Here is a 16,292-nt window from a genome sequence, read left to right on the forward strand (position 1 = left end):
GTAAGAACTATCTTGGAAAAATATTTGGGTGAACATTTGGAAAGCTCTGAATTTCTCAAACTGGTCATCTTCTGAAGGCACTGACTACCGGACATTTGAAGCTTTCCAAACATTTAAGTACAATGATACTAGTCTGGAGATATGACTGTTAATATCATTAATATATATTCCAATAATGAATACAACTAAGATAATACAGGGAAGAGAGTTCATAAACAGATGTCTATTAAAGGAAGCAAGTGCAGCGGAAAGAAAAAAGAGGGGGTTGAAGCTATAAAAGGTGTGTCTAACAAGCTTGTGTACACTCAGTACAGAAAGTACACGCTATTTGAGTAAGGATTTGGAGTTTACAAAAGTCATTCACATGTGTTATTTTATTTGATGAGTACTCTAAATTTTAGGAAAATAATAACTTACTCTAAAAGATACTCATTTTGATATCAGCATCACAGACTTTTTTAAAAAGTGAAAAAAAAGAAAAATGAAAACAATGGATTATTTTGAAAGCTAGGTGATCTAGTTTATGTCAAGTGGGAAAGAAACACCTCTGGCTAAGAGCAAATGCTGTCCTGAGGGTGGGGTTTAGAACTGCTAGGTGAGGAAATCAACTGTGTGAGGAGAAAATGAACAGGAACTGAAAGCTGTCACTGCCACTCCCGAGTATAAACTCCAGATGGATAACATTGAAGGGGCGGACAAGTAAAAATAGCTGCATTGAGGCCGGGCAGCTCCAGTGATCCAGGACTTCCCAAAGGCCTGAACTGGCAAGAGAGTGTGAGAGGTTCTCTACAAAATGCAAAAATGACTGTTTACAGAACAATCGAGCTTTGCCTCCAGCAAGAACACAGACCAGTTCTGCCTGTCGCTTGACTAGGTTATTTCCTTGTCAGTGCAACAGTTTAATAAGTCAGAGCTATTTTGGGCACACTTTAGCTTTGACCTTTGGGTTCCATTCGCTTTGGTAAATTTCTTTGCACACAGTGAGGCCTAAGGATTATGAGCCGATGGGAAGAAGGTAGCCAGAGATGGCAGCATGTCCTAAAGGCACCAGAACAAGTCATACACCATCAGGGATGAAGGAAGGGGCAAAAACCAGGAAGCTCATCCAAACACCAAAAAACTACCGAAAAGAGACTCACAAGATAATATGATTTCCTCTATGTGCTACTGTTTTCTATAAACATTCAGAGGACAGTCATTTGCCAATATTTATTTTTCACAGTATCAAATAAGCGTGAATGCATTTGTGAAAAACCTTATAAAATATATATACACAACTTAAGTGCTGGAGCTATGAAACTAAATGCATACGTATGAAGACAAAAAGATATAGCTGGAAGTTAACATTGATTAATACTTACCCTAAATCATATTTAATTGTTTTTCGGCTCTTACTTTTGGGTGATTTTGATCTACACTTAACAAATTGACATCGTAATTCACAGCAAAATATACTTTTTCTTTTTTTGCCCATTTAAAATTAGATTCCTTAGCCAACTGCAGCAAGACAGTACTCTACATGGTGGAAAATTTCAGGGCTTGTGCCATTTCTATTATTGACTATGCCATTTCTATTATTCCTTATACAGTGATCAAATAAAACCATAGAGCAGGACAGGTGGAATGGGAATCATTGTGTTGTAATCTTGTGATGTCACCGTGCTCCAAGAATTCTACTGCTGCCTTGTTTTATTAGCTGCTTTAAGTAGAATGACAGACACGTACTAATGGTTACTGATTTCTCCTTTGCAAATTTGATGTAGATGACCTTAAGCTTATATGTCCTAAAATCGTTAAGTTATCCAAGACAGATCATCAAACATGACAAAATTAGCATATGATAATGAAAGTTCATATAGGAGGTGGTACCCAGGAGTCTAGCAATCCTTAGTCATGAAGCACAATATCATTTATTGAGAAGGAAAGAGCATATAATCTTAGGGGGAAAAAAGTGATGTAGGTTAATTAGTGGATATAGAAATAAAGGAAGAGAGTGTGTAAAGAGAAAAGCATGGAATATTGTATTGTATACCTAAAAAAGCAAATCTTTAGAAAGCAACAAATACCTCTGTGATGGTTAATTTTATATGTTAATATGGCTGGGTTATGATGTGCAGTTGTTAGGTCAAATACCAGTCTAGATGTTGCTGTGAAGGTATATTTTAGATGTGATTAACATTTAAATCAGTAGACTTGGAGTAAAGCAGACTACTCTCCACAGTGTGAGTGGGCCTGACCCAAACAATTGAAGGCCTTAAGCGATAAGACAGAGGTCCCACACAAAAGAAGGATTTCTGCCTCCAGACTACCTTCAGACTCAAGATTGCAACATTTACTCCTGCCAGAATTTCCAGCCAGTGTCAGCCTCTTTTAAAATATAGGTCGGAGGGGAGGGTATAGCTCAGTGGTAGAGTGCAGAGCTTAACATGCACGAGGTCCTGTGTTCAATCTCCAATACCTCCATTAAAGTTAAAAATTTTTTTAAAAATCCTAATTACCTCCTCCCCTCAACAAAAACAACAACAAAAAAGTATAAGTCAGACCATATCGATGCCTACTTCCTACAACCCTATGTAGCTCATCACAAGTTGTGTTTCCACCTTCATCTCTTAACAATTTCCATCTTACTCATTTTGCTCCAGCAACACTGGCCTGATTGCTATACTCAAATCTTCCAAGCTTGCTTCTGCTTCAGGATCTTTGCACTTGCTGTTCTCTCTGCTTAGAATCTCTTACTCAAGCTACTTGTTTGGATCATTTTCTCACTGTTTTCAGGCAGACAGGGCTTCCCTGACCCCTCTACTCAAATAGTGAACACCTTTATTCTATCTCTTTATCCTGCTTTATCCTGCATCTTGGCACTTACCACTACTTGATATGCTTATTGGATTGTTTATTCATTTTATGTTTTATCCACTAGACTATAAAGACCTATGAAGACTATAAAGAGACAAGAGAGTTGGTCTGTTCTTATGCACTGTTGTAGCACCAGCATCTATAATTGTACATGGCACAGACTGGAGGATCAACATCTAGAAAGACTTACACTAAACTATTACAAGTGATTATCTTTGAAGAGTGGAGTGAAGATGGAGATGGTAAAAGAAGTTTTAGTCTTTTAGAATCTCATATTATTTAATTGATAAGAGCAGCAGCATCCTGGCAGTAATTCCCTATTGCCAGTCATCTCTTCACTGCCTTTATGTTAATTTGCCCTTAAACAATCTATTGAAAATTTTTGAAGCAAATTATGGGAAAATGTATATTTGACATGGAAAAGATATTAAACATTTTAAATAGCATTTTGAATTAATTGCACAAGAAAGAAACATTTTTTAAAAAATTGTATGCATTGTTTACATGCCTTTAGCCAAGGACCTCAGTATTGCTATTAAGGACTCACTTTTTTATGCTCATATCATATATCAAGTAGAGTATGGTAAGAAATTCCTAGTGAAGACATAAATAAATTATAGTGGACCCTTTAAGATAATTATTTCAGTTTGGGTAGAAGAAAGTTAAAAGACAAGTGGATAAAATATATTTAAACAAATTTTTAAAAATAAGCCAACACACTTAATGGCACATGTTTCTCTTCTCTTCTTCCTTTTTCATTTTCCCTTTCCCTGACATCTGCCCCATGCTTCTGAGCACCACAAGGAGCTCTTTGTTTGGATTTCATTTGACCATGCTAGATAGGACAGGAATGAAAACAACAGTATAATACAAAATAGCAATCCTGGGCTTTTGTTAGAGAATTATCAGAAACAATTTTTCTACACATTTATCTAAGATGCGAAGATATCTAAATACTTAGATAAGATTGTCACATGTAAAACATATAGGACTACTGTCTGCCCTCATTTCATTTTTGACATAAATTTCCACAAGTAGCTTGCTAAAATGGGATCTCAAATACTATAATGAATCTTGCTTCTAATAGATCAGTTGCTCTTCATCCTAGGCTTAGATGGTGGGGTGAGCATAATTGTTTGCTCCATGAGTGCTCTTAAAAATGGAAATATACACAAAATGTTATGATAAATCACAGAGAAAAAAATGTGACAATGAGTGTGTATATGTCCATGAATGACTGAAAAACTGTGCTGAACACTGGAATTTGACACAACACTGTAAAATGATTATGAATCAATAAAAAATGTAAAAAAAAATAATAAAAAAAATGGACTTTGTGTTTCAGAAACTTACAACATGAAAAAAACAAAACAAAACAAAAGAACTACTGGTGTGTTTCCCTTGGGAATTCTTAAAATGTACTACACAAGAAAGAATGATAAGCAGTATATGTGTAAAATGTTATCACTATTGACTTCTGAAACATGCTTCAACTGGTGTTTGATGCAACTTTCTCTTTTAGTCCCAATGGTGACAATAAAGCAGAAAGTGAGGGTTCCTCGAACATGAGCTGCGTGCCAATGCGGGGCTAGCAAGCTGTGAAAACCGACCCTGCATCCAATCAGTGCTCTACTGATCCTCGGGAGCTATTTATACTCCAAATTTTCTCTTGCAATCAGATGACACAACTCCCAAAGGGCTTATATTTTGAACTAGAAAGTTTGTAGGAAAAGTGAATAAAGAAGGAGGTGGCCACGGAAGCAGAGGTCATGGGATTCTGACTCTTACAATTATATCAGTGAGAATATTTCTGTCCACAGTGGACTCTTGGAAAATGGTTGCACTCATGTACCCATGTGGTTATTTCCAGCAATCAGTGCCCACGTTTACACCTATTAAATATTAACATTCAAGTGCTGGATGCAGTTAGGGGAAACTGGCTTCTCAAATTTGAAATTCTCTTTTCCTGCTTTACTATTCTTATAAAGGACATACTTCAGCAAGCAACTAACCCATTCAATTCTGCTCTAATATCTGCTGGGCCCAGGGTAGGAGCACATTTCTCCCAAATACCACATAATTAAATATTTAAAAGTTATATATCAGGTGAACGAACTTTTATATTTGTTCTCCTCCTACCTTTTAATAAGTTTCATAAAAGCTTCACGGGTTGGGTTGAAATTGAGAATTCTCATCTCCTTGTGTGATAGGGCTGGGCTGGTGGGCTGTGTCTGGTCCTCTGCCCCTGCCAACTTCCTGCTTAGGCCCTCACTGTCTGAGCAGGTAGACACTACTGCCTCCTAGTACAATCTCCATCAATCCATCCAGCTATGAAAGCAGCTGCTTCTTGGCCACTCTTTGCATTTATGGAGAGGTACACAACCCAACAGTGTCTTGGGTTACCTTAGGAGGAAAGAGCTATGGAGAGCCCCATTAAGACTACAAAGATAGTCTAGGAGACTTTGGGGTAGAGAACTCTGAGGTCTCTGTGCTCAGAATATGGTAGAGGGGCACACTGGACAGGGCAGATAATTTCAGGGTCCATGTACCCAGAAGGAGGAAAAGGGCAGGGGCTCCAACTTCTCCCTGGCCTTGAAGACCTATCATCCCTAGGAAGGGGCACACCAAAAGAGATCCATGGTTGAGCACCCTAAAGTGGAGAACTGTGCCAGGGAAGCAGTTCCACTGGCTCTGGGCTAAAGGTGGTACTAGACTCATACTTGGTAATCACCTTCCAAGTGAGTCCTTCTGGGATGACTGTGGAAATTAAGAGAGGGCAATCTTTCTTCAGGATGGATATTCTTTGGAAGTTAAGTGGCTACCTCATAGGTAAGTCCATTAGTATTATTTCTTTGATTAACACACACCTGTACTCTGAGCTGCCAGCACTCTCCCCCACAGAGAAAACCCCTAAGGATAATACCAAAGCTTCACCCAGACTTCAGAACAGATGATAAGGCCAGCTAACTTTATTGCTTACTTATTATGAACCAGGCAAGAAGGCAAACTTTACTTCATTTAATCCTCACAATACCACCAGGAGGAAGATACAAATTATTATCAGTACCCCTATTTTACTGATGAATAAATTGAGACACAGATGCCTTAAGTGATTTACTTAAATCATACAACCAGAAATGGCCATGTCATTTTTGAACTCAAATCTATCTGATTTTAGAGTCTGACTTTTAAACTGCTGAGCTATCCTTCACCTCAATGTATGTTTTTTCTTACTAAGTGCCCAGGCTACCTTCACACTCAGACAATAAACATATCAGTAATCATTATTCCCGATTCCACCTCTACCCTGGAATTCAGGGTTAAAAACTGATCTCAAAGCAATTTTAAAGGAGTTTGGTCCACCAGATAATTTTTGGTTGGAAGCAGCTTTAATTTATTTTCCATGACTGGTATGTTGAATCATTTTTCTCAGAGAGAAATGTATCTGGATGGTAGAATTTCAGGCTACTTTGAAGTACAATATATTAAATGTCAGGATGGAAAGAGGTAATATATTTGAAATGTCCTTCCAACTTGTCAATAACCTGCTTCCTGAGTGCTAAATACATTTGGATTAATTTTTCCAGGTCACCACCCAAGCACATTTATTTATTTATTATTTATTCCTTGCTTTGTTTCAAAAGAGACCTAAAATGGCAGGCGCACAAATTAATGTCAACAGTCTTTTTTGTTTGTTTTTGTTTTGATTTGGTTTCAGTTTTGGCAGTTTTCTTTTTCTGTCTACTTGATAGGTTTTGTTCAGTGTTTCCTTTGGCTTTGTTAATCTTTTTTTTTCTTTTTAAACTATGAGATAATGACTATCATATCAGAGTAACTATGAAAACTGAACATTTGGGTGGATGTCAGTTATGCTGACCTTAGCTCTATTCCCAAGAGGCAAATTTGGCTAAAATGAGGTCCACAAAGAAGAGTGTTAAAGTTAGAGGTGGCTTTCCCCAAGCTAAGGCCTATTGAGGGCTCAGCACCTCCTCTGTACTCACCTAAGGAAGCAAAGGTCCAGTCAGAGGAGGGCCGTCCCCCAGGACAGGCAGAAAGGGCCAGGAAATACTGAGGGAGGGTCTGAGAAGGAGTTAAGTTGCTCAGAGAATTAAGATCAAGATTATATTTTGGGAGTCAGTTGGGAGATGGAAATGAGGGAACGGGTGAAGCAGAAAAATGCCACAGGCCTCTCTTGATGACTCCTGGCTTCCCACCAGGAAGTCCTTTTAGCTCAAAAATATCTTTGAAAACATTCCTTTAGGCTCAAAGCCTGACCTTCCACTAATTACCAATTTTTTTGATTAATAAGCAACCTCTGTGTTTAGAACTGCCCCAGGAGTTGGAATCCTGGCTTCATCACCTAATAGCTCTGTGGTCCTGGAAAAAATACTTCCTTTGTCTGAATCTCAAGTTTCTTTGTCAATAAAATAGAGAATAATAAATAATAAAACAATAATAATAAAGTAGAGATGATAATAGTATCCCTAGTGGTGGTTTTGGAGGATAAAATGGGTAAATGCACAGAAAGTACTTAGTGTCTGACACCAAGAAAGCCTTCAGCACACTCCCAGCCACTTACACATCTAGTATTGATCTTCTTCCTGTGCCACTTTTCCAGGGCAGGAAGTTCCTCTTTTAATCAGGAGAATGAGACATGGAGGAGGGCATTACAGGATCCATCTAAGTATCCTTCCAAGGATCACTGAGTGGTAGGTTAGAGAAAAAAGGGTGGGGCCGCAACCCAGAGATGAAGCCTAAAAGCTCTGTTTTCCCAGATCTGGGAGAGGTGACCACACCACAGACCAAAGGCCAGGCCTGCCTATTCTGTGCCCAAGACTTGTTACTTGAGGCACTCTAATCTCCAATTCAGCACCCCTGGCTTATTGCTCCTATTACATGATGAAATATTCTGTGTGGGGGAGGCATTTCAGCACGAGGTCATCTCATATGCAACTGGGGGCAATATTTGGACCATATTCTTTTGATAAGACCTTGAAATTCTAATCATTAAATTTCTAACACTTTTCTCCACATCTCTCTTTTTGTACTCTCATTTTGACATCCTCCAGTCCAGTTCTCAAAGTGTGGTCCCTGGACTAGCAGAATCAGCAGTACCTGGGAACTTGTTAGAACTGGAACTTCAAGAGCTCTACTCAAGATCTGTTGAATTAACAAGGCTTTCAGGTGATACTGATAAACATTCAAGTTGGAGAACAACTCTCATCCATTCATAGCTTGCCAATTAATGGAAAAATCTCTTCCAGGAATGTAAGATTCAATCCTCTTTTATAATGTGGATTAGCAGTACTGCTGATATCCATATGCCCATTATTTCACTGTCAGAGATGGAGAGTGTTGGTGAACAACACAGGAAGGGACTGGCAGAAGAATCTCTGTAAAGGTATCTTAATGAACCTTTTATATCGATTTTATAAATAAGAATTATCTGTATGTTACTTAATTGAAAATAAAAGTCAGTTTCTCAACTTTGAAGATCTATCCTCTAAGCAACTCTCAAAAATGCAATGCAGTATTATTAACTATAGTCACTGTGCTATACAGAAGAGTCAAATTCTCAGGGGTGGAGAATGGATACTAAGAAGAGCTGGGGCATATTTGGAGGATAGGAATGTGAGGGAAGACAAGGAATATACCTCTTTCTAAACCTATGAAGCCAAAATAGTAGGGGCAATGACAAGAGGAAGTTAGCAGTAGCCAAACAGAATAGCAAAATAATTATCAATGTATATAATGTCCTTCATAAATATTTGCTGAATAAAGGAATAACTGTATAAAAATATAGGCAGATAGTCTCTGGTCTCAGAGGTTATAAAATATTCAAATATTTACAATGGATAGGTGAGGAATAAAGTCATTTTTGGGTTTTTTTTGATGTATATGTTGTATATATTAGCATTTTTAGTCAGGTCCTTCTTCATGTGTACAAAGATGGTATCACAATTTAAAAAAAATTTCCTGTTACTTGGCCCTTTGTCCATGTAGTCAGCCATGACTTCACTCATTGAGTCAAGTCATGTATAGCACACAATAACTTGGGGAGGGGAAAACTACTGTTTCAAAATCTAAGTTCTAGTGAGGGAGGAAAGGCCCAAAGATAATGGAAAAATATCTGATGAATCAGAGCAGAGTTTCCATTCCTATTATTGTCCAAAGATGCTCTAGGTTTATCAAGAGGAGTCAGAAAGAAAGACAGAAGAGATCTTGAAGAGGAATACAGTCCAATCTGACATTCTCCAAACCGAGACAAACACTGAGGGGAGAAACAGCACCCCAATACGTTTCTAGGATCCTGGAGCTGAAGAATGCTGGATGCCCCGCTCCACCCCCAGCCCCACTCCTGGGTGAAACCTGGAGGACAGCAAGATCCCAGGGCAGAATTGGTTGATGTATGTTAACACATAGCCTCAAAGATAATGGTGAACTCAGACTAGGCTAATGTAGGTGGCGATGAGGGAAAAGAGATGGAGAGTAGACTGAGCAAAATATATTTTGGAGGTAGGCTTGCTGATGGAATATAGTAAAGAGTTAGGAGATACCCTTTTATTTAATAAGAAAAAAACGTAAATCTCTAACATTCAGTACCTGATTCTTGCCCAAGAAAACTTATGCTGTTTAACTGTATCATGGAATCAATATGTTTTATGAGTTACCTTGGAAACTGAACCAGCCTCTTATCTTTTTATAGGAAAATAGACTGTAAATTCTAAGTAGCTATCTTAGGTAATAAGTATTTGTGTTAGGACTTATTATTAGAACAAGGTGACTACCTAGAAGGATTAGAGATTAAGAACATGGGCTTTGGAGCAAGGCAGACCGACGTGGCTGTAAGGATGTTCCCAATAGCAAGTGACGTCAAACCTAACCCAAAGTAGATTAAATAACAGGGGAATTTATTATTTTTCTTAACAAGAAAGCTAAAGGTAGGTACACTCCAGTAGGGATTTTGTTTTTAAATCAGCAGGTCAGCAATATCATTAAGGACTCAGGTTTCCTTCATCTTTCTATGCTGCCAACTTTAGTGTTAGGTTTAGCTCTAACCTTGTAGCAAGATCGTTGTATCATTTTCAAGCATCATACCCAGATACAATGGCCAAATGCACAGAACTCCTTTTCTATGGAGAGGAAATCTTTTGCCAAACCCGCATTAGTCTCACTGGCTGGAATTATATCACATGTCCATGTCGAGATTCACTGGTTAGGGAATTTGGGACTAATTACTAGTTTGATACACTCATCCTGAGCCTGGGGCTAGGATTGGTCTCCTCTGAATCCCTTGACTTTGCAGAGGAGAGTGAATAACTGAGGGAAAAAAAGGGTTCTATTGGCAAGGAAGAAGAGAACTGACATTGGGTATACTCCATTTCAGTTTGAACTTGTCTTTGATACTCAATAATTATAGGATTCTAAGCAAGTAAATTACTTTATGTCTCAATTTTTTTAACTTTATAGTGGAATAATATATTTATCTAATTCATAGAATTTTTGAGAATTATATATAATCATATATGCAAATTCCATAAACTGTTACCTTGTATATAATTAACTGTCAAATAACCTTGTTATTCATATCATCATTAGAAAGAAATAATATTAAAAATTGTATCTTTTTCAAATCCAGGAACTATTCATTTATATTTTATTGACCCAAAATAGCACAATAGTGAGGTTTTGCATAATACGTGGCACTTTTTATGTCAGTCATCTCTCAAAAGATCTGGTCAGATTTCTTTTTTTCCCTTATCACTAGTAAGGCTGTATTTGAAAGTTTGCAGAAAGTAACACACCACAGATGGCAGAAAATATGAAAATCAACCAAAATATATTGCAACTTTTTCTAAGCCTGGTTTTCACACTCCATCTACAGGGTGAGAACAGCCTACAAACACAGCACTCCAAACAGCCGCCCCTCCCTACAACTCACACCATAAAAATGGAATTCATAAAAATCATAATTTGCTTTTTAATGATTCACTGAGCTCCAGCAATGTCTTAGCACATACCCTTCAAACTGTTTTCCTCCGGGACATCTCCAAATGGAAACAACTCTAAAAAAAATACAAGAGCCCCTATTTATAAATGCTCCCCAACTAAGCATATAAGCAGCAGCCTTGGTCACCCTGCTAGGGGCCAGAGTAGTTTAGGCATACACAGATCTTTATGTAGGACTTTGGGGCCATGGATAAAACCATGGAATTCCAGAACAGGAAGGGACTGGTAACTTCATCTCCACGTAAGAAAACCAGTAACTAGAGTAAAAAAAATCTCTTGCCCACAGGACTATCATTAGTAGGGGCAAACCCAGGACAGGAGTCGCTCAACATCCCATACAGACCCTGATCCAGGTCCCCCTGCATGCGGTGCTAACATAAACATTTTAGTTTTCACTCTAGAAAGGACACAGTTGTTCTTGCTGCTGCTGTTTAGGAAAGCACGCTTTTCCACTCTCACTTCTTAGGCATGTGATTTAAATAAAATTGACCTCCTACCTGCCTCATGAGATTCCTGACCACTGAACTTGTATACCCAGTTCCTCTGGACATGATTGCTTGGGGGATAAGTATATTCCCTAACTTGAGCCAATGAAACAGAAAAGTGTGTTTGTTGGAGCCTTTGGGAAAGAACTGCTCTCTTATTCCCACTGGATTTGAAGGTGTGAGGATGTAGAGCCTGGAAATAGGGCCACTGTCTTGTCTTGCTACCACCCAAAGCTTCAGAAGGAGGTCATAACTGAGCAATCAAAACAAAAAAGATTGATCCTTGATGTCATTTTTGTCCTGATTCACCTGTGCTTGTGTGCACTAGCCATCAATATTTCAGCAACAAGAGTTTCTTTAAGGTGGCTTGGTTAGGTTTCATGTCACTTACAATTGAAATATTAATGAAGCTCTTTTCTTTTACCCTTCTTCCCTCCTCTGGCTCTAAATGTCCAAGGAGTACACCCAAGTCAATGTCGTCATGACGTGCAGATTGTAGTGATTAACCACAAAGGGTTTCTCTCCACATCGTAATGATCCCTCAGTTTTAGAGCCCACAATCTATATTTTGATAAAAATTATTGTCACACTCTAACCTATGCTGAGCAACTGAGTTTAAAATCAATGCTAACTAATCTTTTTGATTTTACAGTGCTACTCAATGTTTCGCTTATTTTAAGACCCTTAGCTGTGCACTAGTTAGCTCCATCTTCATCTACATTTACATCTTCATCTACATTTTCCACCTGTGGTTGGCTATTTGTTTCTTTTCTAGATAACTTCTTAAGAATAACTTCTTGACCTAATCTTTCTATAGGTATTATTTCTCTTTAACCTGAATCTCTTTTAAAATTATTTCCAGGCTAATAGAAGCCTTCCTTTCTAAAAAAAAAAGTATTTTATATATATATACACACATATGTATTTTATAGATATATAAAAGTATTTATATATATATAAATGTCCCCATTAGTAGACTGTTCTATCTCTGCTTTTTCCTACTAGAACATTTTTGAAAAAGTAGTCCACACTAATTTCTTCCAGAGCCATTCAACCTCAATTCCTCATGCTATCATAATCTAGCTGGTAGCTTTTTCTCTTTGTGAAACTCCACTCCAGAGGCATCAGGAATCTCCTAACTGCATCCAGTGGTTCTCCCAGTGGCATCTAATTAACTCTTTTTAGCAACCCTGCTCTACGCTGACTTTTGCTGCTCCATATTCTTCAGATATGCCTCTTCCTTCTATATTGACACTTCCTGTGAGGATCCTCTTTAGTAGTTCCATGCCTAACTTTAAATGCTAAATTCAGCACATCTCTCCTTAGCTACCCTCTCACTCCACACCTCTACTTGGCACTTTCGTCTCTCTTGACTTCTCTCCCTTGACTTCAGTTATTGGGATAACATGGTGACCCTACTGGAGATGGAACTCCAAGGGTTTTTGAAACCTTAACTGCAGGAAATGAGAAAAACTGACATTTGAAAAGTCAAAAATTAATTTGTTTTATTCTGTAGAGGCTTTATTTTACATTTAGAGGCAGACTGCTCTTTTGTTTAATGAAAAATCTTTTGAGTAGGTCTTTAAGTTACACAAAAATAAAGTGAAGGCTCAACTCTGGCATATAGAAGATTGGAATAATGTGACTTCAAGAGGCTAAACAATCCTGAACAGTAAAGTACACGATTGTCTTCATTGTGAGCACAGCTACATCATTGCAGATTCTGTGTCCTTTAGAAAAATGTCATTTTCTAAATGTGGATTTAGACTACATAGTTTTTGAGCATAGGTGTTGATCCTGGAGATGACTGCACAACTTGACATTAATTTTGATAGCATGCTTCCTTCTTCTCTGCCTTGAAGCTTGAGATCCTGAACTTAGGAAAGGAAAACTTGTTTAAAGGCACTTCTACTGGGGATAGTAAGGTGGCTTTACATGATGGGCTTAGACCTTCAAGGATGCAGAGAGATGCCTGTTAGGGGATCTCCATGGAAGGAGCTGAGTTGTGTGTTCTGAGAGGTCTTACAGCAGTAATAGTGATTCTAGCTGATTCTAACTTCAGTTTGGGGAACTGGAGGAAGGGACTGAGCTCATGCTTGAGAGCAGTACCAGCCTGTGGATTGCTGGACTTGAGGAAAAAAAAGGTGACCTGCAGAGGAAGAATTCAGCAGTCTGAAGAAAGATGACTGCAGAGGAAAGTGACAGCCAGGAGAGATTGATTAAATAAGTAAACATTCATTGAGCATTCTCAAAATATTGGAATAGCAAAGGATCTCTGATTATTGAAATCAAAATAGAGCATCAAATAAAAAAAATCTGAGACCCCTGGATTATAATCCCCAAATTCACATCTCTAACTGGCACCATATTTCTGAGCTCTAATGCCCATATATCTAGCACATTCCAGACATTTTTAATCTGAATTCCTTTTGTTAGAAGCCATGTCCTTGAGAATGGGCACAGGGAGCTTTGCCAGGGAACTAAACTCATTAACGAAAAGCAAGTCCAACCACATCTGGTTTGGAATTTTGACTCTACAATTTTTACCTCAAGTTACTCCTTCTGGTTATGATTTACTGCCATTACTTAGTGGTTCCTCTTGTAATCTGTCAGTGTGCTTGGGCTTCTCTACCAGACTCTGACCCTCTCTGCTCTTGTTTGCAGCATCAGCCCTTGTTCCTAGGTTTACCTTCCCAGCTCTTGACTCATTTCCAGCCACCATCTATCTGCACAGCTGTACTCCTGATTCTGATGATCAGGGTGTCTGGTATTCACTTCACATATTCAGTAAATATTTGTCCCATGAGTAAATATCCCTTAGTAAATTCCTATACTTGATGATTTTAAGGGCTTCCTTTTGAGATGCCCTGGATTTCACTCAATTTCTAGTAGACTAACTTTGTGACATATTGATTGACATCCATGCATTCTTGCTCAAGGTCATCTCTCAGAATTAAGGATCTTAGACTTACTAAGACATAGGAATCCACTGAAGATTTTTTTTAAAATCAAGATCTGTATCCTATTAAGGTTTGTTTTCCATCAGTTTGCACTTTGCTTTCATTTCCTGGTAACTTGAGCCCACCTGTCTTCATTTCTTTAGGATCCAAAACTGTTCTCAAGAAACTATTTGATATTTTTCATAAATTATACATCCTAAGGTGTTATGTACCCAGAAATACCTGCATTTCATTAGTACAACAAAAAGTGGTGATTATTCAACTCTTGCTCTGTCAGATATTGTGCAACATTTAATCCTCAAATCAACCCTGTGAGGTCAGAATTGTCGTTATTGTTAATTTACAGGTGTTAAAGCTAGGAAACAGAGAAGTTAAGTCAGTTGCTTAAAGGAAGAGAGTATTGATCCAGGCTTTGAACAACCCACACTTTCTGAATCTAGAGCCTGTGCTCAAACTATGGTAATCGTAAGACTTAGATTGGTTCACATTAAGAAAATGAAGTTACGAATTGTGTTGCAGGGTGGTGTTAGTAAGCATAATACCCGTCATTGAAAGTACAGCTCCCAGTCAGCTGCCTGTCCTCGTAAACAGCAATACATGAGGCCAAGGATGCTACTTTTCCTGGCAGCGTCCAAATCCAAATAAGGACAAACAGATTTTTTAAGCTACATGTTTTTGGATTATAACTGTGCAGTTTTGAAAAGCAATAGCCTCTAGGGACACATCTGAAAGCAGCATTCATAAGATACTGGCATTTGCATTTCAAAATGTCTTGTTAAGAAACCTACAAGAAATCATATTCATTAGGGAATTGTGCTTTAATCCCTCAAAGAGGTTTACAATACGAATTCTATCAGAAACTCTGTTTTTATTTTTCTTACTCAAATCATATTTCAAGAGAGATTTTGCGTTATGATTTGTTTTGTTAACTGAACCCCTGCAGCCACTAAGTCTTAGTGGGAAAAGGGGTGTGTGTGTGAAAACAATTCAAAATTTCTGTTTTATCCTGCTTTATTATGCATAGACCTTTTTTGCAGTTCAGCCAAAATTTTTTTTAAAATGCCTCTCTGGAATACTTACTGAAGCATTTTTTTCCAGAAAGAAAATTTTCCATTAAAAAAAATCTCAGAAGTCAGCATTTTTTAAATTTCAACTTTGAAAGAAAAGAAATTCTTCTTCATCCCATCTCCTTCTAAATCATCTCTGTTTTGCTAACATTCCTAAGGCAAGTGCAATTTTAATAATTACACATACATCTTAACAAAAACATCCTCAATTTACTTCTGTGTCTTACCAAGTCTATAGGAAATTGAACCAGATCAAGTATTTTTGCTCTAAAATTTCTTGAGTTGTTATTTTAATCATAAAGTGACAGCCTTGAAGATACATACAAAGTATTCTTAGGTCTGACCAGTGGAATGATAGTAAATGTTTAACCACTGGCTCTCCAGAAAAATCACTAATCATAATTTGCAGCATTTGGCAACTTCCATGGTATAAATACTTCCAGTTGCAAGATATCAATGTGACATCACTGAAGGCAGATTTGGAAGAAGATGTACCTCAGTGCACATACCTCTGGGTCTGACAACTCTGACAGCATGTGAGCTTTCATCAAAACTTCCAATGAGTCTTTGAAATTGCCTTCTAGTCAGATGTGACTAAAGGGATGCAGATGAGAACTGTGCCTAACAGCCAGGGTCTAGAGTTGGGCTGCGAAGGCCCTAACTCCACACTTTAAGGTACTCACTGGGTTGGTTAAGCTACGTAACTTTTCTGTGACTCTCTTTGCCCCTACGTAAAATGGTGATAATAAAGTTTCTATCTCATTAGGATGGTTGTGATTATGAAACACAATAGTGTCTTAAAATACTTAGAAGAGTTCTTGGCACATAGCAGACTACAATAATAGGTTATTAGTAATAAGTGGTAGGTATTGTTTTTGCAGAATTTACAATTTCAACTGTCAGGATATTTTACA

General features: G+C 37.9%; 1 protein-coding gene and 1 long non-coding RNA gene across 14 annotated transcripts in view; one reads left to right on the forward strand and one right to left on the reverse strand.

Annotated features, from left to right (window-relative positions):
- PDE1A (phosphodiesterase 1A) overlaps positions 1-16,292 on the reverse strand; it is a 323,372-nt gene that overhangs the window by 92,964 nt on the left and 214,116 nt on the right. The gene's annotated exons all lie outside the window — the stretch shown is intronic.
- Positions 1,705-3,309, forward strand: LOC140696418 (uncharacterized). The gene is made up of 2 exons (XR_012072722.1): positions 1,705-1,792; positions 2,921-3,309. It is a non-coding gene; the product is annotated as an uncharacterized lncRNA (long non-coding RNA).

The sequence above is a fragment of the Vicugna pacos genome, chromosome 5 (genome assembly GCF_048564905.1).
Source record: "Vicugna pacos chromosome 5, VicPac4, whole genome shotgun sequence".
Taxonomy (NCBI): domain Eukaryota; kingdom Metazoa; phylum Chordata; class Mammalia; order Artiodactyla; family Camelidae; genus Vicugna; species Vicugna pacos.